Source organism: Dermacentor silvarum, chromosome 5, assembly GCF_013339745.2.
Source record: "Dermacentor silvarum isolate Dsil-2018 chromosome 5, BIME_Dsil_1.4, whole genome shotgun sequence".
In the NCBI taxonomy this organism is placed as follows: domain Eukaryota; kingdom Metazoa; phylum Arthropoda; class Arachnida; order Ixodida; family Ixodidae; genus Dermacentor; species Dermacentor silvarum.
The window spans coordinates 163507939-163535316 of NC_051158.1; the positions used below are offsets into that span (position 1 = coordinate 163507939).

The 27378-nt window shown below is 45.0% G+C and overlaps 1 protein-coding gene and 1 long non-coding RNA gene across 8 annotated transcripts in view; one reads left to right on the plus strand and one right to left on the minus strand.

Moving 5' to 3' along the window:
• LOC119453846 (uncharacterized) overlaps window positions 1-27378 on the minus strand; it is a 214386-nt gene that overhangs the window by 102145 nt on the left and 84863 nt on the right. The window lies entirely within an intron of this gene.
• LOC119453847 (uncharacterized) lies at window positions 5874-12707 on the plus strand. Its single transcript, XR_007466717.1, has 3 exons — window positions 5874-6499; window positions 9288-9357; window positions 12589-12707. It is a non-coding gene; the product is annotated as an uncharacterized LOC119453847 (long non-coding RNA).

The window sequence follows — 27378 nt, forward strand, 5'->3', positions numbered from 1 at the left end:
TTGCTGTTGATCAGTTTTTACAGTTCAGTAATTATATTTGATCTCTTGAGTTGGACACTTTCAGGCTTGTCGTCTTTTATTAGGGCCTTTGTTACTTGGAGAAGCTTACCTACTGGTTTCCTTGGTGCCTTACCCACACTTCAATTGCTGCTTCTAAATCAGCCTAGCTAAGGTTTCACTAATTACCTCTATGTTGTCTTCATCTTCCTGTTCTAAAGCTGCATATTTGTTTGCAAGCACCAGCCTGAATTCATCTTTTACCCTTATGGTGTTCATTTTGGCCTGTCTCTACTTGACAAATTTTGCTCTTCTCTTGTCAATTTGAGATAAATCCTAGACCTCACTAACCTAAGGTTACTGCACTTTACCCTACCTAACGCTTCTACAGTCTGCACTATGCTGGGATTGGCAGAGAGTATGAAATCTATTTAATTTCTTATTTCGCCATTAGGGCTTTCCAGGTCCACTTCCTGTTACTGCGCTTCCTGAAGGTATAGTCAGAGCCTATTCCTTTCCGCGTATTCTACCAACAGGCCGGTGGAAGCGCTTTGTCTGCCACTGCTGCTAAACAAGCTGCCCAAGCCAAGGCTCAGCACCGCTGCCGCCAGAATATACAGGTGCACGCCGGCGAAGCAGAGGCTATGCATGCCACCAAGAGGACCCGGCCATTCGCGCCACCAAGGCTGAAGCCAGGCGCAAAGCAAGACTGTAACTGTACATGCATACATGTCTCTCTCAAATTCTTTTCCTCAATATATCACGAATTCAAAGTGCCTAAAGAGCTGCACTCAAATTTTGCATTAGGAAGTATCATATTGTTGCGGGATACTCTCTGTGAAGAGAGGGTTTATTGGGGCACGACGTAATCAACGGTCTTGAGCGCCAGCCGAAGTTCCGTTATCGTTAGGCAAACGTCTTCCTCCTCCACCCTGTCTTACCCTGTGTCTCGCTACAGCTTGTGGCACATACCCAAATCACAAGATTTTCAGGCTTGTAACAATATTTTGATCTATATTAATGACCTTCCAGATCAACTTAGCTCTTTTATAAAGTTATTTGCTGGTGACTGTCCTATACCATAGAATAAGTAATAAAAATTATAACTACCTTATTGAAACCGATCTTGGCTCTATATCTAACTGATGTAGTATGTGGCTAATGACCCTTAAATCAACCAAGTGCCCGAGTCTATCAGAAGAGTTCTTCGAACACTTCTGAACTTTCTGACTACAATGCAAATGGAACCAAAGTCGAGTAGGTTTAAATACCTGGGTATTCATGTAACCAACGATTGTTCCTGGCACTCTCACATAACTTGCATCACTAGCAATGCTAGTCGTAATTTCGGTTACCCATGCTGAAATTTTCGTCACGCACCCACTACGCCATAAATTAATGCTTTATCAAACATCATATGGCTGAAGCGTATCACTACGCTTCAGCCATATGGGAACCAACTCAAACGATGCTAATTAATATTTTAGGATCCATTCAGAACTGATCAGTTCATTTCATTCTAATACCTACGTATGATTGCGCTGCTAGCGTCACATTGATGGAAGTCGACTCTTGCCTCCGACACTTGGTAATGAAAAAAATTTTCCATCTTTCACTTTTTGAAAAGATTTTCTTCTTTTCCCATAATCAAGCACTGCATCAGGAGTTTATCACGCAACCTCCTTACTCTTCATATCGTGTTGACCACCCAAATAAAGTAGCAATTACTCTCCGCTGAACTAATCTATTTTACGTTCTTTTTGCCGAAGACAAGTAGAGAGTGGAATCACCTTCCTCCCTCCATTGTTGCTACAGGAGACAGGAATTCTTTCAAGTCTGCAATCATTGACCACTTTTTGAAATAGCTGCAATTGTTGTTTTTCCTTTTACTTATGTAATGTTTGTTCTGACAATGTTTTGTACCCGCCCCCTCTGTAACGGCCCAGAGGCCTTGAGCGTATACCAATAAAGAAATTAATTAAAATTGGTACATGGAGAAAGGATGATGTATTCATGAACATATTACAGATATCAAGGAGTGGAACTAAACATTGAATGACATTAAAGTTGCATATGAACTTGCATAGTACATACCTGCCAACCCTCTTGAATGTTTCGTAAAGTTTACAAGTTTAGACTCGTTTTATGATTCTACAAAAATTCCGTCAAGTTCTACGAAAAATAAATTGGTTGTGGAAAACTTTAGCTTGTCAGTCTCCGAACCTTCTATTAGGAATCGTTTGATGATGGTGAAACTGCGCAAAAGCAGATACCTTCATTCGAGCAACTTGATAAAGAGAAGTTCCGGAAGCAGGAAAAGTGAACAACTGTAAAGTTGCTGTAACAGTCACCGGAATCTAAAATCAGTGTGTTACTTGTAAATTTCGTGCTGTTCCGTGCTTGGCGCTGCTTGTTAGTGAGTAAGGCAAATCGTTAATAGATTGCATATATATATATATATATATATGTGTGTGTGTATTGTTACGTTGCTAGATAACAGACATATAGACCATTTATAGCTGCGAATTCAGGAGTCCATCATTCTTTCGAAGGTTGCTGAGTCATTACAAAGGCCAAAGGGCATGCAACAAGACGGCAAGTTGGGCTAGTTGGTTTGGATTCATCGTAAGGATCGTAACAGCACAAACAAGACACGGACAAAAGGAAAGAAACACGACAACACGGCGCCTGTGTGTGTGTCGTGTTTCCTTCCTTTTGTCTGTGTCTTGTTTGCGCTGTTGCGATCCTTACGATGAATCAAAGGGCATGACCTTGAATTGGTAGAAGCCGTCAGGTGTTATGAAGGCAGTTATCGCGGGGTCCATGTTATCTTTCGAGATTTGCCAATAGCCTGATCGAAGGTCTATTGACGAGAAGTACTTTGCTCCGTGCAAGCAGTCCAAGCATCATCAATACGCGGCAAGGGGTAGACATCCTTGTGCGTGATTTTACTGAGGTGCCGGTAATCGACACAAAGTGCCAACTGCCATCCTTCTTGACAAGGACAACAGGGGATGCCCACGGACTGGAAAATGGCCCGATAATGCCTTTAGTTAACACCTGACCGACTTCTCGTATCACTTGTCGTTCGGCATGTGAAACACTGTACAGACAATGGCGTATCGCATTGGCGTCTCCGATGTAAATACGATCAGGGACCATCGACGTCTGGGCCAAAGGGTGGCCGTCAAAGTAAAAATGCCGCAGTAAGTTTCCAAGAGACGACAGATGCCAACAGCTTGTGCATGAAGGAGGTCCGGTGCAATCATCTTGCCAAGTTCCTATGTGACTAGAGTCAGTGAATCAGAGGTTCCCGTAGATGGCGATGAAATTTCGGCGTCAAGCGCCGATATCTCACAATCGTTGACAGGCAAGATGTCACCCAATGACATGCCTCTGGGAACAATTTGAGTCGAGCAGTTAAAGTTGAGGAGAGGGAGCAAAGTCTGGTTGGCTGTAAAAGTGAGCACGGTATGGGTAACAACCAAATTCCTTTCAAGCAGTATGTCAGTGGTGAGACATATCACGTAGACGCCGTCAGGAACAGATGGAAGCAACATTAGAGTGACGTACATAGTGCCTTGAGGCGACAGGTGGATGTCTTCGGCAGAGCATAAGCATGAATGTGTGACTGGGGGACTATAGCAAGTCGTGGGGTAGCTCTAGTTGAATGACACTAGACGCACAGTCAAAGAGGGCTGAATCGAACGATAAAAAGTCGAAGCTGAGTATAATGTCGCAAGGGCATTGTTCCAAAATGGCAGACAGTAAAGTGGTTAGGCGCCCCGCGATGTTAATCAGTGAAGTGCACATACCAAGCACGGTAGGCATCCTCCATCGGTGACGCGGAAGGCCAGGGATGCAGCGGTTGTGAGGACTTTGTTCAGCCGTCAGCGCAATTGGGCTCTTATGTGTACGTGCACGCCATTGTCAATGAGTGCTGGGACACTGACGCTGTAAATGATGCCCATCAAGTTGTGGTTGGTCGACAAAGTGATCATAGGGTTTTGTGGTCGAGTCGTCAATGCAGCATCCCCTCTGGAAGCTGCATCACTTAGTTTTCGAGAGACGGGCGTCGGGGCTGCCGGCGATAGGGACGCTGGTCGAAGAGCTGGTGGCAAACGGGACTGTTGACATTGGAATGACGAGGAGGTAATGTTTCAAGCAGCACGAGCTTCATTGTTTGGCTGTTGCAGCTTCGAATGGAGGCTAGTAACGATGCGGGCTCTGTTTGCGGCAATAATAACTGGTGAATGGAGGTTGCTCAGGGGAGCAGACAGTACAGTTGTTACAGTGGCGAGCAACATGATCGATACACTGGCAGGCAAAACAGATTGGCCGATCGTCTAAGGTTCACCACTAGGCAGAATTTCGGTATTGTGCAGGATACCGCTGATCATTGGATGGGGAAGAGGAGCATTAGACAGCTGTGAAGCCGCAACGGCGCATACAGAATAAACTCCCAAGATTAGCGATTTCTTCGCGGACACAAATGGATCACTGGGGCAGGAAAGAAAGGCCATGGCTTCAAGTTCTCGCCATACTATCCGTGTCAGGTCATCTGATGATGATGGTCACTTCATTCCTAGCCTGTCGTCACAAGAGGATGTCGCAGCTGTGTTCGGCAGACATGCGAACGGCGTGCAATGCAGCGGCTCTAAGCCTGCTCAAAGCGTTGACACTCTTTTATGATGTCCTGTACTGTTTTGCAATTTTTGCACCTGAGCAGGTTGAAAGCATCATCAGCGATCTCCTTCAGTACATGTCCAACCTTGTGACTCAACCCTATCATTGTCCACCTTATGGCACAGAGCCAGCACGTCCTGGATGTAAGAGACATGATTCTGTTGACGTTCGGACGCGAGTCGCTAGTTCTTTCTTAACGGCATTCTTCCACCCAGCGGGACAGCCGAACAAGTCCCTCAGCTTCTGCTTGCACGTGTCCCACTCCTTCGGCTCTTCCTCGTGATTATCGTACCACACCTTCGCTGTACCTTGTAGGTAGAACATCAAGTTAGCCAACATAATCGTTAGATCCCATTTGATGTGGGCATTTACACGCTCATACGTGGTGATCCAGTCGTCCACGTCGAGGTGGCCGGTGCCGCAGATTCTGTTGACGTTCGGATGCAAGTCGCTAGTTCTTTCTTAACGGCGCTCTTCCGCCCAGCGGGACAGCCGAACAAGTCCCTCAGCTTCTGCTTGCACGTGTCCCAGTCCTTCGGCTCTTCCTCGTGATTATCGTACCACATCTTCGCTGTGCCTTGTAGGTAGAACATCAAGTTAGCCAACATAATCGTTGGATCCCATTTGTTGTGGGCATTTACACGCTCATATGTGGTGATCCAGTCCTACATCGAGGTGGCCGGTGCCGCAGAATGTTGCTGGATCCCGCAGCTGAGCCAGGAACTGAGCCAGGCACAAGAGGTCTGGAGGTTGCCCCACACCTCCACCAATTTGTTACGTTGTGGAATTCACATATAAAGATGTATTTACAATATTTACAAGAAAGGCAACAATGTACAAACAAGATGGCTGTCAAGACTGATACCACCTCAACATGTCAAAGTGTCTTCTGACTTTGGCGTCACTCTTGGTTGCACTGTAACAGTATATATATATATATATATATATATATATATATATATATATATATATATATATATATATCATAAAAGGCATTTGCTGTGGGTAAGCATTAAATAAAAATGCGTGCTATTTACCCCTTGCCTCCCTCCCTCTTTGTGTTGTGTCCAGAAAATTCTTACGAATTTTAATGTTCACAAGTTGGCAGGTATGATAGTATACTGTAATGTGGTGGCACCTGCTTTCAGAAGAGAATTAATCGATCATTATCATTTGTGTAGCCTGAGACGGTTTGTGACAATGGGCAGCAGAGCAGTGTAGCAATGTAGGTGTGCCATGGCACGAGCGAGTGTCCTCGTAGGAATGGGTCTGAAACATTTGTTAACAGAGCAAGTGAAAGTGTAATGTCAGTGTTTGCAATGAAGCATCGATCCAGTTGTCGCAGTCGGTAACTGCATGTGTCAAGTATAGTATGATATGCACCCAACAGGGGACCTGACTTGCACACAATTTTTAGAGTTTTGCTATAGTGCACATTCTTTGCAACAGCAATTTAGATCCTGCTGCACCAAGGACCGCACGGTGTGTCGTGCCCGTCTGTCACTCGAGGTCGGCACCCAGCTCCATCCTGTACCCCTTGCCTGCTGAACCGTCCCAGCGCCAGGCTTGGATTGACTTTGTGCGTGGGTGCCCCTGTGGTGGTGCCTGTGACTGGAACCCACCGTCCAATGAGATCAGCTTGGTGTGCTCACTGCACTTCAGTGTTCGCTGCTTCCGGTTCCAGAGACCACGTGGCTACAGTGTGGGCTATAGCAAGCGTCTAAGAAGGGATGCAGTGCCAACGCTGTACCCAATTGAAGAGCAGTGCAGTTCAGTGCCCAATGAGAGTTTTCCTGATGACACTGCAGAACGTTTGGTGAGTGGTGATATTTCGTGGCCGCATTCGGCCGAAATTGCTGCGCACATTTCTTGGACCATTGAAACTGCATGATGCACATAGGCAGAGAGACACCAAGGACATGCCTTTCTTCATTTTTTTATCTCATTACATTTCATTTTCTGGACAATACTTGGCATTGCCCGTGGGTCAAGGAAAAGGAGGATGCTCATATCACAAAATAATTTCATGTCCTGCAATAATTTATAAAAAGTAGTTGGGGCGTCTGTGAATATTTGCAATTTGAATATGAATGGAATAGTCTAGGCTATTTTGATTCATATTCAATTTGAGAATTCGGTATTTTACATATTCACACGTTGTTTATTTCAAATATATAAGGTATGAAAACAAAGTATGAAAACGTAGCCCATTTGTACTTCCATGCATTGTTGTTCTGCCCGATGCGGCAAGTTCCAGCCAGTTGCCATTTATAACATTGTACGGTTCGCTAACTTCACTGTATGCCGCTTAAGCAAAAGAGCTACACGGCCAAGTTTAAGTTAAATGCTGTGGAGTACGTAAATAAACACGAGAACCAGGAAGCAGGGACGCCATTTCGACATCACCAAGAAAATGATTCAGGCGTGGCGGCAGTCGTCAAGCAAGCTGCAAGCCATGAAGACTGGGAAAAAAGTCACAGTTTCGCCCGAAAGGCGAAGCATCGATTGCGATAGCAAAATAGTGGACAGCTATACAAAGTGAGGATAGTAGTTTTATCGGCGGTATAAACTTGTAAACATAGGCATACTAGCTAAATTAACAAGCATGGTGTCACGCATGCACATGCAAACATCAACGCATCTCGCTCGATGACCGCGGAGACTCGCTGTCAAAACGCTGTAGTGCGTAAGCGCAGCAGCGAGCGAATTGACCTTCATCCCGCCGCAAAAACAGCGCAGGGAGGACGGACTCTGCCCCGGCCACAGATGGCTTTCAAGATACAGCCGCCCAGGCGAGAGCGCACGGCATAGTACACGGCCTCCCCCCTCCCTACTCACCCCCTGGAGCCTTGCAGAGCCTTATGGCTCGGAGGGCCTGCAAGAACGCCCAGGCGGTGCGGAGTAAAACGAAGTTCAGCGAAGTGGGTTTGCGATGCCTGAAGTGTCGTTTCGGTGGCTACAGTCATGGCAGGGTTTCGCAAAGCAGGCCTGCTAGATTCATCAGCGCTCAAGCACGATGGAAGCGGCGACTAAAACCCCTAGATATTTTTTTTTTTTTAAGTAGCAACAAGCTTTGAAGCACTGCCGACGAATCTCATTGGTGGGCGCTCATTCCGGCAGCCATGTTCTTCCTAACACTGTTCCCCACGCAGTCACTTGCGCACTGCTGCGAGCAAACTTCATGGCAGGCTGAAGGCTTATTATAGTGAGCAGTGTTTCTTCTTTTTCGTCTTTTCCTTGTGCAAAGGATTTTCTGCAGTTGGTGCGACCGCAGAAATGCGGCAGGCATCGTATCGCACTGCTATATGGAATAAACGAGTTACCAACCAACTACAATACAACGCGGCAGGCGTTGCCGTAAGGGTGAGCTGAGAACAGACAGTACGGTTCAAAATTACAGCGACCATATTCACGTTGGGCCTCAACAGTGCAGTACTAAGCCGCTTTTGGGTTCGTATTGTCTGGCCCAATTCCTGAAACTTATAGTTGACTCAAGCCATGCAGCAGCAGCTTTTGACGGTCAGATGCAATCTATGCAGATCAGCTGCTTCAGGAAGTTAGGAAGAAGATGGCAGCCGACAGAGGTAGATGTCGCTAGTTTAAAAAAAAAAAAAAGCAGGAAATCTAGGGACTTTAGCAGTGGTGGCAGCGATTCAGAAGCCGAAGGGGATGCCCCAGTGATGCTACCGCCAGAACTTTCTGACAGCGCGTCAGAAGGCGAAGACTGAAGGTTTTAAGTAAATAAAACGTTTCTCTTACGTTTATGCAGGACATGTTTCTTAATGCGTTGTTGTCGAAATCTTCCCCCGCGAATGTGGCGCTTTGCAAGTATTCTTAAGAAGCTAAGTTGTCCGAGACGTTAATTGGAAAGTACGGCAAGTTTATGCAACCACACGTAATGAAGCTCATTTGTGGCGAGTAAATATAGGTGCGTCTTACATACTAATTTTTTCTTCAAATCTTGCAATAAGTGGGGCGTGCATCTTATATACCGGACAATATGGTAATTGAATTTCTCTAAGTAAAATGAGTCAGAAAAATTTTAAAGTGCGACTTCTTTACAGCCTACAGGTATGACAGCATCGGATTGTAATTTGAATATACGAGAAAACATAATTCTGCTTTGCAGAAACTCAAACACAAAACCCTTTTCCAGCATTTCTACCATTCATACAGCGGCACAGCCAGATCAGTGTTCCTTGCAAAATTACCATCTAGATGGCGCTCATGGCCTCGGGAGCAGTGCGCCGTGGCGAAGGTACAGAAAAAAAGTTCCGGTTGCCAGGAAGCCTGACAAACAGTCAGGGGTCTTTGAATGCTATCGCATTCCACTCGTAAAAGTGACACTTACACGTCCTCAAAATTTTTGCCATTATTCTGTGTTTCTATTTAGCACTTAGCCATATACACTGCCATTGTATAGTACGAAATATTCTGTGAATTATTCTGTGAGCGACAATCTGCAAAGTTATGTATACCTTGATAGTGTTGAGCAGTGTTTCTCAACGTTCCTAACTAAGCTTGTCAAAGCAACCACGGGTCGCATCACGTGACATGTTTCCAGCAGTGTTTCGAAGTTGCTTGTAACCGCTTCTGCTTTGCAGGCTTCCTCTGGTGTCGAAGATGCAGAAGGCAGGGCACGCAATTCATTGGCTTCCAGCCGGTCAGTTCCAGGTTAGTGACCAGTGATATACAATTGTCTTTCCCACAGGCCACGGTGCATTGATCTATATATTTATTCTACCAGCTTTAAAAGAAGGTGTTGCACTTAGTGCTGCTTTGTGTTTCCTCAAATTGCACTGCAAGATTGGATTTTCTGGGCCACATCAATCAATTAAAGGAATGTGGTTGCTCTCATTTCTTCCCTCGTTTGGCTGCTAGGCTTTTTGTTTCCAACGAGCACCTAAACAAGTCCACGCCTGTGCGGTCACTCGCTTCTATAACAGGGAGGTGTGCATAAAATGGTGTTTCAGCTTCTATGGACAAACAAGGAAGCTGAGTATTTTAACTGAACAATCCACATCAAACAAAAACAACCTTATTTCGATATTGTAGAGAAAGCAAAGAGCAGTCAGTGCAAGACCTTCTTTTAAGTTTTTGAGAATCACTATGAAGGTCACTTTATGCTGTAAAAAGCATTTGCCAGGAGTTTGAACATATGATTGGTGTTTATGATTGGCAAAGACCAACCTTCGAGGACTTCCGGGTATGAGTACGTTCAGTTTCTCTGACCCTCATGATGATGTTTATTCTTTCGTCTTTAACTCCCTGCTCTGTTGATTATTGCACCCCATGACCGTTTATGGTAATAGGCACCTTTGTTGTAGTGCACCAACCACTTTCTATTTCACTGATCTTGCAAAATGTTCCCTCGGTTGTCCATGCTAGTTTTACCTTCTCTGCTTTCAGCATTAGTGTTTTTGTGCAGTGACAGTTAATAGCTTAAAATACAAGTGTGGCCGCATCTACAGACTCGCAAACATTTTGTCATGCAATACAAGGCACAGAATATGTTCACATGCCGTGGTTAAAAGGGTGTTCCACATCCACCACCATGGCTGTGAGTGGCCCTGACTATCGGCACTCCCAGGGCTAGACCTGTGGCACATGCACGAACGCTCAAGGAAGTGGACTGCGAGACAGCCACCTCGGTAGCCTAATGGTAGATCATTGCACGCACACCGTGCAACTCTTACTTAAAGCAGGTGGTCTTTGCTTCCATTTTCCTCAAGATTTCTACATTCCAACTAAAAGAACAGTTAACTTACTTGTTGTACACTTTCTTTGGCTTCATTCTCTGTTTGCTCCATATGTAGTTGTAACTATACGAAATTAGGCCCCTTGTTTCCTCTTATTCTTCCGAGTCCTCACATGTGTAGTGTTGTGTGTCCTGATCATGCGCAGATGGAATGAAAAGTGATAGGCGTAATGCCAAAAGGCATGACAGTTTGGAGTCGGCTGACATAACAAGGGCATAATTGGAGATCCTTGTCGCAGTGGACGTAGAGTAGGTATGCCTTCAAGGTCGTGTGAAATCTATTCTATGTTTGTGTTAAATTGGCACGTAAAACCCCATAATTAATTTAATTTTTAAGCAACTAAAATGGTTATAAATGAGTAGTATAAACTGTTGAAGTAATCTTCATGAAGCCTCAGAGTTGGCAACCACCAGTTTATTTATTTAATCAACAGCCTTTAAATGTAGCAGCTTGAAAGCGTGGCATCTAGTCGGAAGTGGGTATGACAGATATCCCAGGATAATGCATACATGTTGACTTGGGTGTCATTCCTGTGTCCTGGAAGCATATCGCTCACTCAGTGTCTCTTGTGTGATGTGATGGACACTGATATTTATTAATGTTCTAGGCTCTGTGTGATTTCTGGAAAATGGTAATAATGGCACTCTTAAGTGAAGCCTTTCTTGCCTCTTTCTCTGTGTGTGGCATGCCGTCTTATCTTGCCAAGTAGATTCACCGAGGAGTCTCACACGAGTACTGTCACATTTGTGCTTGGGAGAAGGAAAGTACCAGCATAGTGTCTCTGTAATAACGTCGTGTTCCTCGAAGTGAGAGGAACGTAGGGGAGGGAAAGTGGTGTGACAAAAAAGTTTTTTTTGTCTCAACTGCATTGTGCCTCTGTGCTTCAATAACATAATTGTGTTCGATATTGGGACTTGAACAGGGTCTACCCGCACAATAGCCTGATCCTCTACCCACCATGCCACACTTATTGGGATTGGCCCCGTTTACCCAGTTGTGATGGTTAGGACATTTGCCTGTTCTTTGTGCGTCGTGAGGCAAGAAATGACTCTTGACAAGTGAAAACAAAATGAAAAGGAATCATTGCACGCAAGTTACAAAAGAACAAGTAGATGGCTATAATGGATGAGAGAGTTCAGCAAGACAAAGAAACCTCGAAATGAAAGGGGAAAAATACAGCAGATCCAACGAGTTGGAATCTATATACAGCGAAGCTTTGTGTGGGTGCAGAAAGACCCGAAACACAAGTGCACGCACACACACAAACAAGCATGGGCGCACACAAATTATACCGTGACTTTTGATAAGCGGAGTTGCTGACTACTAGCGAGCACGACGGACGCCTTGAACACATCATGGTTTCAGAGGCAGCATGCGCATACGTATGGGCCACGATTCGAATCCATTCTATCCGCAAGAACCGTTTACTTCCTCATTACCCTGCAGACGCAGATGCGTGAAGGTGAGCTTTCTGGTTCTTTTTTATTTCGTTCCCCCACACGGCCGGCATCGCTGCTGCCGTGGTGCGACACCATGTCGGGGTGCTGCAAGGAGCCCAGCTCCATGCGTGCTCCACTGTGATGGGTTGGCCTATTCAGGAAGGGAACTGCCAGGCCGCCTTGCCCACCGTTATGAAACTCGGCGAGGTTCGCAAAGAATAGCTTCACTCTAACTAATCAGAAACATCCCGAGCACTTGATGTCCAAAAGCAGGGAAACGTGGTCTCACAGTTTTTGACAGGACCATTAGAAGGGTGGCAGGTGAATGGTCGTGGATTTCTGGCTCTCCGAGACAAGCCAAATTGCCAGAACAGACGGACATTGACACACGACTGCAGTACCTTGTGCAGCATCTACCCATGTCAATCTGGGCAGCCTAAGTGGCCTGCATTTCTGGCGGCCTCATATCCCAGAGAGGGACCTTATCAACGACGCCCCTGAACAGGTGGAACGGGAGCGCTTCGTTGATATAGGCCTGTGGCAGGAATGGCTTCTGGCAGGAGCTCTTGGACCAGGACTGGGCACTGGTTCTGCGGGTCTGCCAGCTTTGCAGCTCAAGCTTTCTTGCATCTCACCTGTATCACGCTGCTGCTCGAGCCACCTGCCCTTGGCTTGGCTCCGCTTCTTTTTTTGTCTTCTGCACGCAGAGCCCACAAATCTAGATGCAGTTCAAGAATTACTGAAACAAAATTGAACATTCACCACGCCAGCGTAGTACCTTTGGGATTGGCCCAGGCCCTAGTGGAACAGGTTGTAGCATTTCTTCATCACCAGCATGCTAGTATTGGCATACTTGTCAAGCTATCTTTGTTGTCATGCTTTCACTTTGTCGTTGTCACGTGCACAATTGATCACTCGCCTTACATGGACTGATAGTGCGATCCAGTAACACTTTGCACTCTTCCAAATGATGCTATATAGCCAACTTCCTTCAAAATGCTTCTCATAACAATCATTTCCACAGCGCATGGTATCTGCATAATTTTCTCCTTTATTAGTCTTGGTACAAAATGATAATCTTTGAAAGGCCTTTGTGACAGGAATACAAGCAGCATTGGTGCTGTTGGCACCTAGGGCAGAGTCATCGCTGCAAAATTATTGAGAGGGAAGTTTCACTAAGAAGTGCGCCCTGTTACCATGAGGATAAAACAATCTTTAGCATTTGGAGCCTTTATATAAGGCAAATGAAGTGCTTGTCTTTAGTACTTCGGTTTTCAGCAGCTGTGCTTTATTTGAAGATTTCTCGTCTCAGTGGTCCAATGCCTGTCTCACCGTTTGGCCTCTCTCCTTCCAGGACAAGATAGAGAACACCATGCAAGCGACCAGGACGCAGTGCAGAGGTTGGCGCGTCTTGCAGCATTCGAGATATTCTTGCTCAAGGACATCTCCACCCAGTGTAGCGTGGAAGTGACCTCAAAGGCTACCAGCTGTGCTGTCAGAACTGCGTCCAAGTCTGTGCAGTGCAGTGGGTGAATGGTGTTCCTTTTCAGAGATACTTTAAACGAAGAGCAGAAGACCTTAGCAGTGTGTGTGTGTGTGCAGTGCTTAATCCACTGACCCAAGTGCCTGTGAATGTTCTGCTGCTGTGGGAATCAAGGTTGCGGGTTTGATTCCTGGCCGTGACAACTGCATTCTGCTGGGGAGCACAAAGCTAGAATGCTCGTTCACCATGTATATTGCAGGCAATAAACAGAGTTATTGAATGTTTATAGAGGACAATGGTACAGAACTTGTCCAAGAAATGGGAAGGTGTAGTGTGAGGAACCATAGACTGCTCAGCAGGCCTGTCTCTCTGCTCAGCATATGCTAGAAGTTGCAGGAGCCTGTTGGACGTGACCTTGCCGTGTAGTTGTTGGGGGGGGGGGGGGGGGGGGGCAAAGTTTATCGACTGCAGATGACTGAGCATAGTGCTGCCAAATGGGATGGCGCTATAGCAGTGGCAGATGTGCATCAGCGTGGCCACATGTGATGGAAAGCCCATATTATGATGGCTGCCGTCAAATGTGTAGGAGTTTTCAATCACCATGCAGCAGACGACCCGCCCGCATCTCACAGGCGATAGGGCCATATGACGAGATTGTACGGGTCACATGACCCAATGTATGGCTTGGGCCACAAATGCCTAGAAGGTGTGGCAGTGTCGCCATTAGGTTGTGTACTCCGGACGCAGTGCAGATCATTACACCCACTCATTGACCATTTGTTGTCATATTACTTTATTTCTGGCCTGCTAACACCATTTCTTGGGTAACTCTATAAATTTGTGACTTTCGGCAAGCATTGTCGTCTTTGTATGTTGTTTTTTTTTTCTCAACATTTGTCAATGCTTGGTTATTTACATTACATTTTACTATTTTAATAATTAGTATAAATTTAATGACATCAATTATTAATTGCAAGACCGTAGAGGCTTGGGCTAGTCGGTACATACTCGAGAGGGAAACAGCGCGAAAAAAACACGACAAGACAAGAAGGGAGACACACACCAGCGCTGGTGTGTGTCTCCCTTCTTGTCTCTGGTGTGCGTCTCCCTTCTTGTCTTCTTGTTGTATTTTTTCGCGCTGTTTCCCTCTCAATTATTAATGTTTTAATTAATTTTAGCCGTATTAAATTTTACATATTTGCATCCTCGATTATTCTTCTGTACTTTAAAAATGGTTGGAAATTGCAGAAGTATTGTAAACCTTCGCAGACCACGCAAATGACAAAACGGGTTCGAAAGCTGCGAAAAATCATTTTTAATATTACTGCACTCGCTCCAGTAGTGAAGCAAATGTGAACCGACACAAGTACACAAATGTGATACAAATAGGCAAGAAAGTAGGCACTAGGTACAAAGCAATTATTGTATATTGGCGAGCTTCATGGCCGGCATGACAAGAGCTAGGGCGTTGGGCTGGAGAGGTTGTCAAAGGAGGCCGAAGGTCGCTGTTCGTTCTGCTGTTCTAGACACAAACTCTTTCATAAAGGCATCCAAGTGCAGTTCTGCAGCTCTCTTCTTGGGCACGTGGAGGAGGACAAGGTGTATCAGCCTCCTCTGCGTCATTCAATTGCCGCAAAAATGTTTTTACTCGCCTCAGTGCACTGAGAGATCGCTCTCCTGAAGCAGCTGACGCAATTACAGAAAACACGAGTTGCAGGTACCGGACAAACTGGTCCATCATCTTATGCATATCTGCAGACTTCCCCTGCAGAATTTGTAAAATGCGTTCACTTACGGCCAGACCCTCGTCACGCAGGAGCGTTAGGAAAAGCACTAGTTGCGCTGAAAGCCTGCTGATATCAAAATCGGCTGCGTGTGCTGCTAAAAGCTCATTTAGGTCGTTTGCTGCGAAGTTTTGACCTTCAGCAGCATCAGTCAAAATGCGCTCGAGGCTAATCAGATGCTCCATGCCAGGCTGTTCAAATCACCGTCGCATCTCGCTGGTAATACGATTGATAGCAGCAAAAAAACTGTTTTGTCTGTGACGACTTGCCGTCAAGTGCTGAAGGCTCCTCAGGCTTGTATGTGAATTGAAGCCTTCTGGGCGACTGCGAAACTCTGGGCACACAAGGTTCTTTTAGACCTAACTCTGTTGTTCTTGAGTTCATCCGCTGCCATAGGACGTCAAATGAGGCGTCAGACCGTAGCCTTGACAAGCGGTCACAAAGAGCCTCTGCTGCTTCTTTTGCTCCTGCAGCGCGGTAAACTGGGCATTGAAGCATCCTCGCTAATACCTCGCATGGGCCAAACGGCTATAGAAAGGTTGATACCCAGTAAAGCTTCGAACTTCTTTAATACTTTCTCATGTCCTTTTATGGCTGTCTTGCTGGTGCCATTGAGAGATTTGAACTGAGGATACGCTATTGTACCTGACTGATAGGTTTCCGTTCAGTAGCGTTAGCGAATGCTGGCTGCCGTGGAGTAAAGATTGGGGCAGGTAGGCTTAATTGTTCAATGATCTGGTTGACTTTTTTTTACGAGTTCTTCAAGGGCTTGGTATGTACCCTGGTGTTTGATTATTTCAAGTTTGTATTCTGTGGTGGTTGGAAATTTGCATGTCAGGAGTACTCTTTCCTTGTTAGGGGGCAGTTTATGAGCTGGTCATCGATCTTTTGTGCAGGTTTTCCGCATTTGCAAGAGTTGTGGTTGATTTTGTTGGATCTTAAGAGGTAGTTTGGAAATATACAGTGTCCGGTGATTGCCTGGTTTGTGTATTATTTTTTAGGGAAGTGTGGTGGCATGAGGGAAATGTTGCTTATCCATAGATGGGTTGTTGTTCCCTCTCCGTGTGTAAGTCAATATTCTGCCAATTTTTTGTACATCTGTTTGCGTAGTTGTGATTTAATGAAGAGTTTGGTTACTGGTATGTTGAGTGGCGTGCCTTAATTTGTGGCTTTTAACCGGCCATTGTGCCACCGTTGTATTGAACGTCCAGTTGATCATCAGCTTTCTGGAAAGCATTGGACCACACAACCACCAGTTTGAAATTTTAACTATTGCTCTTGTCAAAAATTTGATATCAGCGCTGCCCCCTCTGGAAAAATGTTGTGGAGGGGGGGTCAACCGCCCTGCCCCCCTCCCCCCCCCCCCCCCGGTTCTGGAGTCCCTGCCAACTATACTTGTACTGTACAAATAGTTTGTTTGTCTGATGGACATTCTTGTGTTTGTCAGCAAACAAGGAATACATATTCGGGTTAATGCCATTACACTTCTATTGCAGCAGGAAATTTGTCAATGCTGCTTCATAGATTTAATTTATTGCTCTACAACAAAAGCTGCCATCACAGCGGTGGCATCAATTTTGTGTGTGTGTGTGTGTGTTTGCCTTCCTTGAAAACACCATCCTGCTTACTCTTTTATTGACATGTTCCAGCCACTGAATTGTGAACATTATAGTCAGTCCTGACCAAAACATAACAAAGTTCTGAATAATCTTCTTTTAATTTTCAGTAACAATTTTCGATGTTGTATCCAGCATTGGCCCCATTCGATCCTTTAATAAAATGGTCCTTCTCAAGGCACGCTGTGCTAAGAAATGGCTAGATTACAGCGTACCACAAATTGTATTTCGCTGGCACTTTTGTATGGTGGATAACCTTTTGCCATCATCATCATCACCAGTCTGATTTTTATCTCAAGACAAAAGTCTCGGCAATCTCCAATTACACGTTCTGTGCCAGCTGATACCATCCTGCGAGTTTCCCAATTTCATCACAACGCATAGTTCAGCTGCTGTCCTCAACTGCGCTTCCCCTCCATTGGGACTTATTCTGTAACCCTAATAGACCACTGGTTACCTGCCCTAGACAGTACAGGCCTGCCCAACTCCCATTTCATCATCTTAACCTACTCTACAATATAGTGGCTAAATCCGTCTGGTATCCAATCCTTTCCATTGTTTTTGTATCCCTCAATGTTATGCCTGTCACATCTTTCAACATCATTCCATATCTGAGCGTAGTCCTCGGCTTCTCTAGGTTTGGTTATCCTCCGAGCTTCTGCCCCATGGGTTAGTACCACAGCTGTATTCTAGAACATGCCTCTGCTGGTCGTTCCACCTCGACTTAAGAAAGAGAATGGAAGTGCCACAGCTTGTTCTCGGTGGTCTAAGCTTCAATGACACTTCACGGCAATACTCAAGCAAAACTTTGCCATCCAGGCGCTCTTGACATCTGCTGAAAAGCAGGAAAGTAAAGGTGTGTGCGTTACAAGTGACTTCTCATGTTGCAGATTGCCAAGGAGTATTACTGAAGCAGTGTGTCGTTTAGCTGTGAGATGCACTGTTGTCCATAAGGATGGGGAAAAGAAGCAACGCTGTTGTGGAGACTAGTAAAAGACGAAAGATTGGTGCAGCTGGGCAAGTCAAAGTCGCTTTATTCCCACATCCAGCACCAAAAAATTGGTGCATCTTTATAGAAAAGTCAACAGCACAGACGACAAAGGACAGTGAAAGATTACATAAACAACTGCAGACTCGCTGCTAAAGTTTGTGCCTCATAAAAAAGAACGAGCACCTGTGTATTAGTGAGCGTCCAGTTGCTGTCCATGAGAATAAGTTACGTGTCTGGACTGTCGATAAAGCAATCCTTTGATGTCATGTTTCCCATTCTTTTTTTGCTTTTTTTCCAGCTCGCAACATCCCTGCATGATTCCCTGTGTTATACTGGGTGTCCAGCTAACATTAGCCAAGCTGTTAGAAGAAAAAAAAAAAAGAAATAACAAAGTGGATAATACAATTACAAGACCTACGGTGCTCCATCGTCAGTCCTCTGACGAGTGATGACCGAGCCCTGCAGGCCTTATAATAGTATCTGGCACCGTGTCTTCTTTTTCTTCTTTTCGTAACTCGGCTAAAGTTAGCTGGGGCACCCCCTGTATGCTACTGTTCTTCCGAAATAAACTTTAGTTGCACATGGGTGCTTGTCTACGTCATGTTCTACGGTCTCTTGTTGGTGGGTCAAACGAACGAATAACAGGTAATAAAAGCAAACTTTAGGGTGGACAATGTAGCTCCAAGTAGGATAGAGATATCAGGGATTTATATGCACCAGAAATTTTAAAAGAACAAGCTTCGTTGAATGTGCAACCACCCCATTTCATTACCGGTGCTCATATAATCATCATGGAATCAAATCAGTCGGAAGTGCCTTGGTAGCCCAGTGGCTATGGTGGTGCGCTGCTGAGCTAGAGGTTGTGGGTTCGATCCCGGCTGCCACATTCATATGGGGGCGAAATTCAAAAATGCTCATGTAATAAGATTTAAGTGCACGTTAAGGAGTTACACATTGTGGCATGCTTCATGATCAGGTCAAGGTTTGGCACGTAATACCCCAAAATTACACTTTTTTTAAGCTTTGGGTTGAGGCCTGTTTCAGAATACCAGGATCAGTTTGTCTTTTCGAGTTTATCTATAGTGGTAACCTTGCCCTGTCTATATCTAAACCCCTCTGCTGCCCTAAGACAGGTTTCCTTGTCGAAACATTAGCTACAGCGACATGTTCTTTGTTCTATCACTGTTGACCGCTTAAATCTTACTCTTGGCAGCTGTATATTGTTGTCCTTTACATTTCAGCCTCATTTTCCCTTCAACTTAGTGTCAGTATTATCATGTTTCTGCCCCTGCCCTGCTTTAGTTCATCATCAGCCTATTTTTATGTCCACTGCAAGATGAAGGCTTCTCCCAGCAATCTTCAATTACCCCTGTCTTGCGTATGCTGCTAGCCAATTCCAAGTTGTGCCTGCGAGTTTCCTTGTTTCGTTATCTGATGCAGTGAAGTGCAAATATTAGTTATCTGCTCTGCATTACCTGGCCTACTGACATCAACTTTTTTCTCTCTGTCACCTAGAATATTTGTCAACTAGACTACCCTCGATTACTCTCTAATCCACACTGCTGTCTTCCTATCTCTTAACTTCATGAATAACATTTTTTTTTTTTTTCTATCGCCCATTCCACTTTATTAAACTTCTTCTCAAGCTTCTTGGCTAACCTCAATGTTGCTGCCCCATATGTATACAATTTTCTTTTCAAGGATAGTGGCAAGCTATTGGTCATGGCTTGGTAATGCATGCCATATGTATTTCAACTCTGTAGATGTCCTTCTCATGATCAATTTTAGCTAGTAGGTTTAGCTAGTGACATCCAATTCTTTGCCTGGAAGCACAAGTCAGTATCATACAAGTTTGCTGCAATGCTTTGTAAAGTGTTCTGTACACACTGTGATAAATGCCGGCTTACTTAGAATGTTCTGAGTTATCTACTTTAGCAGGACACACTGCATGACTAATGTCCCAAAAACCTTCTTCATTTCGTCTACCTTGCGTGGAAAGTAGCATCCGTAAGATGTAGTAAGTAGATAGTGTCTTCATAAATGCTTCCTCGAGTTTACTGCTGCATTCTACAACTGAGTAATGATTGTGAAATGTAACGATGCCTTGAAAGGAGAGATCTGCCACCTCCACTCATTGGAGTCGAGGAGGTATGAATGCAAGGGTAGTAAAACGCACCTAGAGGGCTTGTTTGTTGTCGCAGTGACATCTCTTCTTCTTTCATATTCTTAAAAGGGCCATGACATATTTTTCTATTGTAACTGAGAGTAGAGGGCCTGATACAGTTGTACACACAACAAAACTGGGCTCTCGGAACACATTATAACCTAACATTTCAATTTGAATTTGCTGCCTCTAAGCTACAGTGGCTATATGAATAGGTGAGCCGCTTCCCGTGCGGACAGCCTATAGTTCAGCTCTTCTCCGCTTCATGACGACAGATGTGGCACTGGGGTCAAAGGCCTGTCACGAAGCGCGGGTCTGCTACTGTGCCTGTTGTTAATGCGCACCTGTTATATTTAAAACAATTGGTTTTCACAGTAAAACCTCAAAGAAAATGGTTAAATTATGTTGAGAGAAGGCGTAAAAATGTGATGTTTCTTGCTGCAATGGGTCATTTTCAAAAGCAGTCATTTATATAGTCTGTTAACACGCAGACAGCACGGTGTACTGCGCTTGCAGTCACAACAGTTCTCATAGTTCCTGTAATTTACTTAGACATTTAAGGAGTGAAGTGAATAATGTGGGTGATATTCGTGAATACCAAACTTTTTATGCTTCGAGACACAGGGAAAGTGTTCCTGCACAGAAGAAAACTAGCCAGAGGGCCACCACTTGGTTTTGTGCCAAATCGTAATTTCGGCTACAAACATGCAAGCCACGGGCAAAAATATCACTGGCTTTGACACCGCAAGACCCATAAATTTCCGAGAAACGTGAGCTTGCTGAGAATATGGTCTCCACCATATTAGTCATGTGCGGGCGTCACTTGGATGAGCATTTCATTGAGCGTATTGTGCAGATTCTGAGGGTGCATCTACGGCTAATGAGTGACACCGTTCTTTCTATGCTAGCCAACATTCCGGCTTACAAATCGAAGAAAATTCCCCGCAAAAAGAGCAAGGAAAACTCCTACGGAATGCTGGCCGCTAAAGGAATCCTGAAGAGACAGGGAGCCCTGCACATGCTTAAGGAAATAGGATGCAAATGAAAATGACACTTGTTGAACAAGTGAAGAATAAGTCATTGTAACCAAGTGGTGAAGTGAACCTGTTGAAAGACAGTCGACTAAACGATTCTTTGTCAGAAGCTTGAAGAGGCTTTGTCAAGCACTACGACAAATATCAACAGCTACATAGCAGCAGAAAATTCACTTCAAGTTCAGTGGCTGCAGTTCACAAGAAAACGATTGCTGCGTGAACTGCCGCGTGACAGATTTTTCTTCCTCGCTCCAGCTCAAGCCTTCTGGACTGGTCGCTTGTGAGCAGCAAAAACTGGAATTTACGTACAGCATCATCAAGCTAATCCATTACTCGCCTGCACTTCCATATGAAGAGCAAAAACTTGGCTCCTGAGAATCCATCCAAGAAAACAGCTCTATTAAAACGCGAATGAGAAAGGAAGAAGACAGGAAGAGCGATGTATACCAACGAGCTCACGTTCAAACCTTCAAGTTACCTTGGCTCATGAGCATACACCAGAAAAGAAAAAGCGCCTTCCGCTACGCTACAACATACATTGTGAACGCTGTGATGCAGTGCTATCATCAAGCTATCATCATCATCAGCCTATATTTATGTCCACTGCAGGACGAAGGCCTCTCCCTGCGATCTTCAATTACCCCGGTTTTGCGCTAGCCGATTCCAACTTGTGCCTGCTAATTTCCTAATTTCATCATCCCCCCTAGTTTTCTGCCGTCCTCGACTCCACTTCCCTTCTCTTGGTATCCATTTAACTCTAATGGTCCACCGGTTATCCATCCTACGCATTACATGGCCTGCCCTGCTCCCATTTTTTCCTCTTAATGTCAATTAGAATATCGACTATCCCCGTTTGCTCTCTGATCCACACCGCTCTCTTCCCGTCTCTTAATGTTAGGCCTAAAATTTTTCGTTCCATCACTCTTTGTGCAGTCCTTAACTTGTTCTCGAGCTTTTTTGTTAACCTCCAAGTTTCTGTTCCATATGTTAGCACCGGTAGAATGCAATGATTGTACACTTTTCGTTTCAGCTCCCAGTCAGGATTTGGAAATGCCTGCCGTATGCACTCCAACCCAATTTTATTCTTCTGTAAATTTCCTTCTCATGATCAGGGTCCCCTGTGAGTAATTGACCTAGATAAATGTACTCCTTTACAGACTCTAGAGGCTGACTGGCGATCCTGAATTCTTGTTCCCTTGCCAGGCTATTGAACATTATGTTTGTCTTCTGCATATTAATCTTCAACCCCACTCTTACACTTTCTCGGTTAAGGTCCTCGATCATTTCTTGTAATTCGTCCCCATTGTTGCTGAATAGGACAATCTCATCTGCAAACCGAAGGTTGCCGAGATATTCGCCGTTGATCCTCACTCCTAAGAGTTCCCAGTCTTAATACGTACTTCTCCTAAGCATGCAGTGAAAAGCATTGGAGAGGTTGTGTCTGCTTGCCTGACCGCTTTCTTGATAGTTAACTTACTACTTTTCTTGTGGAGAACCAAGGTTGCTGTGCAATCCTTGTAGATATTGGCCAAGATATTCACGTATGCCTCCTGTACTCCTTTATTACGCAATGCCTCTGTGACTGCTGGTATGTCCACTGAATCAAATGCTTTTTCATAATCTATGAAAGCCATATACAGAGGTTGATTGTACTCTACAGATTTCTCTATTACCCAATTGGTGACATGGATATGATCCATTGTAGAATAGCCCTTCCTAAAGCCAGCCTGTTCTCTTGGTTGGCTGAAGTCAAGTGTTGCCCTGATTCTATTAGAAAGTATCTTGGTGAATATTTTGTACAATACTGAAAGCAAGCTAATGGGTCTATAATTCTTCAATTCTTTAACGTCTCCCTTCTCGTGGATTAGTATAATGTTGCCATTCTTCCAGCTCTCTGGTACACTTGCAGTTGTGAGGCATTGCGTATAAAGGGCCGCAAGCTTTTCAAGCATGATATCTCCTCCACCTTTGATTAAATTGATTGTTATTCCATCTTCTCCCGCTGCTTTTTCCTGTGTCATGTCTTGCAAGACCCTTCTAACTTAATCTCTAGTCATAGAAGGAGCTTCTGTATCCTGTTCATCACTACTTAAAATGAAAGTAGCTTGGGTGCTCTGGGTACTGTACAGGTCAGTATAGAATTCATCTGCTGCTTTTACTGTATCATTGAAATTGCTGATGACTTTACCCTGTTAATATTTCAATGCATACATCTTACCTTTTCCTATGCCAAGTTCTCACCGATTCCATGCTGCGGCCATTTCTTTACTGCTTCCTTAATCTTTCGCACCTTATAATTTTGAATATCTCATTTCTTCTTGTTGATCAGTTTTTAGTTTATTCTATCTGAGCTTATGGGTTTCACACTTTCATGCTTTGTCGTTTCTTTATTAGGTCCTTTGTTACTTGGGAGAGCTTACCTACTTGTTGCCTTGGTGCCTTACCTCCCACTTCAATTGCTGCTTCTTAGATCAGCCTAGTTATGGTTTCATTCATTACCTCTATGTTATCATCAGCTTTGTGTTTTAAAGCTGCATATTTGTTTGCGAGCGCCAGCCTGAATTTGTCTGCTTTTGCCCTTACTGCGTCTAGGTTGGCCTGTTTGAAGCTATAGTTTGCTTTAAAAGCATGGTGTTCCTGGTTTACGCAAAGAATTACCTCGCATATTGAAATATAAGTAAATACCATCATTGTGAGTCCAAACTATTATTTTGCATGCTACACGCTACTCATAGATGATCCAACAAAGTAAGGAACAGATGTTTTTCACAAAAATAAGTTTATTTCTAATAGCAAAAAATATTACTTTATATTGCAAACATGTACACCCGTGAGCAAAAGTGTACAGACCAGGGGTTGTGCGATAAAGCCAATTTTTTTCTCTGCCTCTGAACGTAACTTGAAATTGAGAACTGCAGTCCAAACTTGGCATTGCGAACTTTTCAGTGTACCCATTAATTGCAGTTAATGCTTGTTAATTACGAAGAACTTCAGTTTTTTTCGGTTACCCTGTGGTCCGTATACTTTTGCTCACGGGTGTACATACAGCTCCACACAAATTAACATACATCTTGTGTATAATAGCACCCAAACTGGTAAAAAAGTAAAGCCAAGGAGTTTATTTGCGCGAATATCAATATTTATTTGACCTTATTTTACATTCCTTCAATGCAAGTAATTATGATTACGCATTTCGTGGTTTAACAATACTCCGGCCCTACCCGAGTAACGCATACGACCACCTACCATACTGTTTTCTGAAACATTTTTACTCTCTCACTGTAGAAAAGCCGATAAAGGGCTATTTCATTCATGCGGAAATTGTGCTCCTCTTCTTAGACTCAGTTTTGATGTGTTTACCAAATTAAACCACGTTAAGAGCTGTATATTTTTTTGCCTGTGAAACTGGGAGAGAGACAGAGAGAGAAAGCACTTTATTTGCACCCGTCAGAGAGTATGGGTGATCGGGGTGAGACGCAGCTCCCCCTTTCACCGTCTACCTCTCTCCTAGACGTCGGCCGGAATCAGTTGGCTTCCGGCGGCGGCCTGGGCTTGACAGATGGCTTGTTTTTGGGCTTGTTCTTCCTGGCTATGAAGGGAGGATTCCCGTGACTCTTTGTTCCCATATAGACCGGTTAGCGCTGGGCAAGCCCAGAGCATGTGATTTAGGGTCGCTATGCCTTCACAGTTTTTACATTTCGAAGAGTGCACCTCAGGATACCATTAGTGTAGGATATACGGGTTTGGGAAGGTACCCGTCTGCAGTTTTCGCCAGAGTACTTCTTCCTTCTTTGTGAGAGATCTATGGGGGGGAGGAAAGGTTCTCCTGCCCATTCTATAGTGTTGTAGAATTTCTCTGTATGTGGTTAAGTCTCGCTTTTTGGACAGGGAGTAGTATGCCTGTGCTGGGGCCCGGTGTGCAAGTCCTCGAGCGACCTCGTTGGCGATCTCGTTCCCTGTGAGTCCACTATGAGCGGGCGCCCATATTATTCTAATTAGGTCATTGGGTACGTTCTCCTTGCCTGCTTGCAGAATTTTGGCGGCCTCTTTGGACACCTTACCAGTGTCATAGGCTTTGATTGCAGTTTTAGAATCGGTGATGATTATTCTGGATGATGGGTTTGTGATTGCCAGGGCAATCGCCGCCATCTCTGCCTCCTCTGGTGAAGAGTGTCTCACGCTACAGCTCGAGATTAGCTCACCTTTGTCGCTCACTACTACTGCAGCGTAGTGCCCTTCTGGGTACTCTGCCGCATCGGTGTACACTACTCCTTGTTTGTGGAGGATGGAGCTTTGGAGTCTTTGGACTCTGCTCCCCCTGCGTTCCTCGTTGTGTGTTGGGTGCATGTTTCTTGGGATGGGGGGTATTCTTAACCTGTTGGCAATTTCTTTGGGGATGGCGGTTATCCCCTCTCGCGATTCTGGATTCCGGTAGCCCAGTTTCCTAAGGATGGATGCGCCCGTTTTGCTGCCAGTTAGTCTGACATATTGTGCCGTGAGTTTCGCCTCACACATTTCCTCTAGGGTGTTTGAGACTCCTAAGTTGAGGATCGTCTCGGTTGATGTGCACGCTGGTAAACCTAGGGCGGTTTTGACACCTTTCCTGATGAGGATGTCTACCTTGTCTCTCTCTGCTTTAGTTGTTTTTAAGTACGGGATAGTGTAGGTGATTCAGCTAATGATGAAAGAGTGGACAAGCCCCCTAAGTAGGTTCGCCTCCTTCATCCCTGCGTTTTTGTTTGCTATCCTCTTGAGGAGCCTGCAAGTTTGGTTGGTCGTGGCTTCTAGTCTGTTTACTGTTTCAGTGTTTCTCCCATTTTCTTGTATCCACATACCCAGTATCCTGATCTTGTCCACCCTTGGGATCGGGGTGTTGTTGACCAGGAGCTGGATATTGACGTGCTGCTTGCTCATGATTAGCATCTCCGATTTTTCCGGTGAGCATTTTAGCCCTATGGGTCTCAGATAGCCTTCAGTTTCCCAGATTGCCCTTTGTAGGCTGTCTTCTATTTGGCTATCGCTTCCCCCTCTGCCGACCCAAAGAGTGAGGTCATCAGCGTAGAGAGTGTGGCAGAGGCCCTCTAGCTTTCTGAGTCTTTCTGGCAGCCCGATCATTGCAATGTTAAAAAGGGTAGGGGATAGCACCGATCCCTGCGGTGTTCCCTTGTTGCCCAGCCTAATGTTGTCTCTGATTGTGCCCCCGATTTCTATGTTCACTGTTCGGTCCGTGAGGAAGCTTTAATATAGTTGTATAGCTTGCTTCCTACATTCAAGTGATTGAGGTGTGACAGGATTGCTTGATGTTTGACGTCAAATGCTTTGCTGACGTCCAGTCCCACTATGACTCTCGAGTCGCTAGTCTTCCTTTCCAATACTTGTTCTTTGAGTTGTAGCATGACGTCGTTTGTGGATAGTTGTCTGAATCCAACCATGCTGTCTGGGTAGAGTTCCTTACTTTCCAAGTATCCGTTGAGCCTGTTCTGTATGATGTGCTTCGTGAGCTTGCCTACACAGGAGGTTAACGATATTGGCCTAAGGTTCTCTAGTTTGAGTTCTTTCCCTGGTTTGGGGATGAGGACTAGATTTGCTTTCTTCCATTCCCCGGGTATCTCCCCTGCTTCCAACATTTTTGCATGAATGCCGTTAGTTGTTGGAGGGAGTTGTCATCGAGGTTTCTAAGCATCTTGTTGTTGACCCCATCTGGGCCAGCCGTGGTTTTTCCTCTGAGCTTGTTTAAGGCCAGCTTGGACCTCTCTTATAGTGATTGGTTGGTCGAGCTCCTCGTTGTTTTCGCCGCTATAGTCGGGGAATGTTTCGGTGTTTGTTTCCCCTATGTACCTCTCTTTTATCTGGTTGATCATATCCTCCTCCGACCCCTGGAAATTGTGTGTTAGTATTTGCGTTTTTCTCCTGGTCTCAGCTTTGGTGTTGTCTGGGTCCAGGAAGTGTCTCAGTAGTTTCCAGGAGGTGACGGAGCTTAATTGTGAAACCGGGAAACAAACATCTGACAGACAAGGCAATTACGTCACTTTCGCTAGTGACAGGGCTCCGCTGCATTCAGAAATCTGTAACTGTCTATGGTGTCACTGCGGATACGGTTTGCAGTTTAAGTTGAGTAATAAATACGCCGCAATACCACTACTAATACAGCTGCCGCAGCACTCGACACGTGCCGCTTGCGACGAGCCTCTGACGGCAGCGCCACGTTAATTGCGTTTGTCGTCATGAAGCGGAGAAGCGCTGAACTACGCTCCCGGCCCGGGAGACGAGACAGAACCCGACGGCACACCTCCCCATCTAGCCACCGTAGTGTGGGTGCACGTTCGACGAAGCTCAGGTGAGTGCGATTGACAACGAGTAGTGGTTGTGTGCTGTGAAATCGTGGCTGCAAAGAGGTGCTGCCGCTGCGCTCCTCTGATGCCGAT